This window comes from Bactrocera oleae, chromosome 6, assembly GCF_042242935.1.
Source record: "Bactrocera oleae isolate idBacOlea1 chromosome 6, idBacOlea1, whole genome shotgun sequence".
Taxonomy (NCBI): Eukaryota; Metazoa; Arthropoda; class Insecta; order Diptera; family Tephritidae; genus Bactrocera; species Bactrocera oleae.
In genome coordinates this window covers 16234106-16237197 of record NC_091540.1, presented here as the reverse complement: position 1 = coordinate 16237197, position 3092 = coordinate 16234106, and positions in this window count along the sequence as shown.

Below are 3092 nucleotides of genomic sequence, written 5' to 3'. Positions count from 1 at the left end.
AATACTAATCATGCAGGGACAGGTTCCGCCGCCGCCACTGACCGCCGCTCAGCCAAGCGCCGCAACTCACTCAACGTGCTGAGTTGAGTGCAAATGTATGCAAGTGGCGTTCGCTTGAGTGGAACCTAATTAGCGGCACGGCAGTTGGAAGAAAGTCGGCGCTTGTGCTGGTGTGCGTGTATGTGTTGTTGGTGGCAGAGTCGGGTGGTGGCAGCCACTTGTAAGTGTTTAAAATGTAAATTAGGAAAATCATGTGCTTGCTACTTTTCATTGTGTGTACGTGTGTTGGTATTTACCGTACGGTTGTGTTTTTGTTGTGTTTGGGGTTTAAAACTAACGAACAAGGTGACTTGTTGTAATCCGTTGGGCAAATATATGCGAGCACATATTGACATGGTTACTTGCGCCTGTTTGCGTACGCACACCCTACTGTGGCATTGTGTGGCTGGTTTAGTGGCTTAGATGGAAGAAAGTAGTGTTGGAGTTATGTTTTAAAGTTCGTCGTCGTGAAATTTCGGAATTTCATCAAATTTGTTAATCTCTGAATTCCTTATGGAAAATTGCTCACTTGCCGAAATTTAAAGTTGCGCAACAATTTGTGCTAAGATATGGATCGCCTATGAGTTGTTGGAATCGAAGTACATATATACAGAATTAGGTATCTCAAAATGATCAGAATAAAGAGAGGAGTAGTGCTTTGAAATGTTTGTGTTTCAATCTCTTCGTGTGTCGAGAATTTGATACTCGAAAATTTTAGAAATTGTGTTGGGCGTGAGTTAAATGCTAACGAACGCCTGGGTCATACCATTCCCGAATTAAAACAAATTTTTTGGTGTGAAGAGTGGCGCATTTTTGTACACCAATCAATGGTCTGACTTATTCAGTCGATAAATTAAAGAAAATGCGCTATGAATTATTGCTCCTCCCCCATATTTATGAGGCTTTACCCGACTTTCTTCTCTTTCCCAGATCCAAAAAGTGGCTTGCTGTAAAATGAGGAGTTTATTCAAGTGGAGAGGGCATTATGGAAACAGCTTAAAGATTGATAATGCAGACTTCTGTAACTCGCCAATGGATATTTCAGATATAAGCGAGTTATCTTAAATAAACCAATATGCATCTTACTTGACCCAGGTGACAACTCGGTTATCTGTGTAAATGCTGCTGATTCTTGCTATTGTCGTTGTGGCGACAAAAAAAATTCCCTAAATAACATAATTTGGTGAATGCAGTCGAGTGGAAGGTCATTGGTGGTATTTAAGTTCGCGTCCGATCCGCTTACACTGACCCGACTATCATGTGAACGTGGCTGATATTGGTCCACATCTTCGCTTCTTTTATTCATCATTTTTTAAGTTCACCACTCGGCAATACGTTTCGATATCTTATTCCTAAATATAAATTTGTAGAAAAAATTTACTCAAACAACATTTCTTTATATGGAAATCAAAGGAATAAAAATATATATATGTTGAACCGGAAGCCGTGAAATTAATCGCATACGCGGATGATCTTATAGTGGTAGCAGTGGCTAAACATCTTGCTGACCTCCGGAGCAAATGCAATGAATGCGTCAATGGTCTGCGGCAATGGTTCTCCTCGAGAAGTTTAGCACTGGCTGAGCACAAGATAGAAGTCCTAATAGTACTAGGAAAATGGAGGAACGAATATCTCTCACAATAGGGGAGTGTGAAATTCAATCACAGCCAAACTAAAGTATCTGGGAGTAATAATAGACTCAAAGCTTAAATTTAAGGAGCATTTAGAATACACCTCGGGTAAAGCAAGCAAAATCCTCAACGCTTTATCAAGAATGATGACAAATAAAGGCTGCGTGCGTTCCAGTCGGCGATTTTTACTCGCAAAGGTAATGAGATCGGTTTTATTATATGTGGCCCCAATATGGATCCAGGCGTTAAACATTAAAGCATATGCCAAACAAATAAACACAGTGCACCGTCTGTCGACACTAAGATAATCAGTGCTTTCCGAACGATATGCAGCGAGGCTGCTGAAGTAATAGCAAGTATGATGCCCCTTGACATCCAGGATGACGAATTCGCTCGTGTATACATGTTAATAGAGTCGTCTATAGGAGCCAAAGAGCAGAGAGAGTCGAAAGCTTATCAATATGGCAGCAGAGGTGGCAAACCTCACTCAAAGGACGGTGGACCCACAGACTTATACCGGATATCCACCAGTGGATAGACAGACGACATGGGGACCGGGATTTCCACCTTACCAGAATACTAAGTGGACATGGGTGCTTTAGAAGCTACCTGTACAGATTCCATCATGATTTTAGTCCGAACTGTCCGATTTGTACAGAGTGCATAGAAGACCCTGAGCATGTAATATTTTATTGCCCTCGCTTTTCGAGTACAAGGAAAAAACTTAAAACTTTACTCGGTGGTAGTTTTATGGTAGAAAACTTGACGACACGCACATCAATGAGAATTGGAAAGCTGTCAGCGAAGCGGCAGCCTCAATAATGTCAAAACTAAGACAAACGGAACAGATTAGGCGTCCGTCAGTCCGTACCATAGAGGAGACTTAAATGTCGTATCACTCCCACGAAGTAATAACTAACCAGGTGGTTCCGTGGGAGAGTCTAGAGTTGAGAGTAGGTTAGGTTTAGCGGGTTAAAGTTCCGCTTTTCGGCTTTCGCTGTTTCCCCCTACTTAAGAAAAAAACAAACATATATGTTAAAATATTGTAAAAAGCGACATTTTATATTGGCTTTTGAAAGGAAAATTTCCAAGCGACCAATTAATCATCGGATATTTCGTCTTTAACCGCTTCATTTTTAAGCTATTGCATAGCTTCTATCGCGGGCTTTGAACGTGGGGACTGAATCAAGAAGTTTCGTAAAGGAAATAAACCCAACACGATCACAAAGTATGCGCAAAATGTTTGCATACTTTTATTATGCGTATTTTCGCATATCTCAAGCGGAACAAATCAATTGAAGAGACAGCAAGATTCAAAAATAATAATATTTAAGATACAATTTTTTCAATGGCAAATAAAAATATAGAATTTAATAAAAACTTAATTAATATAAATTAAATTATTCAATATTCGGAGTCATA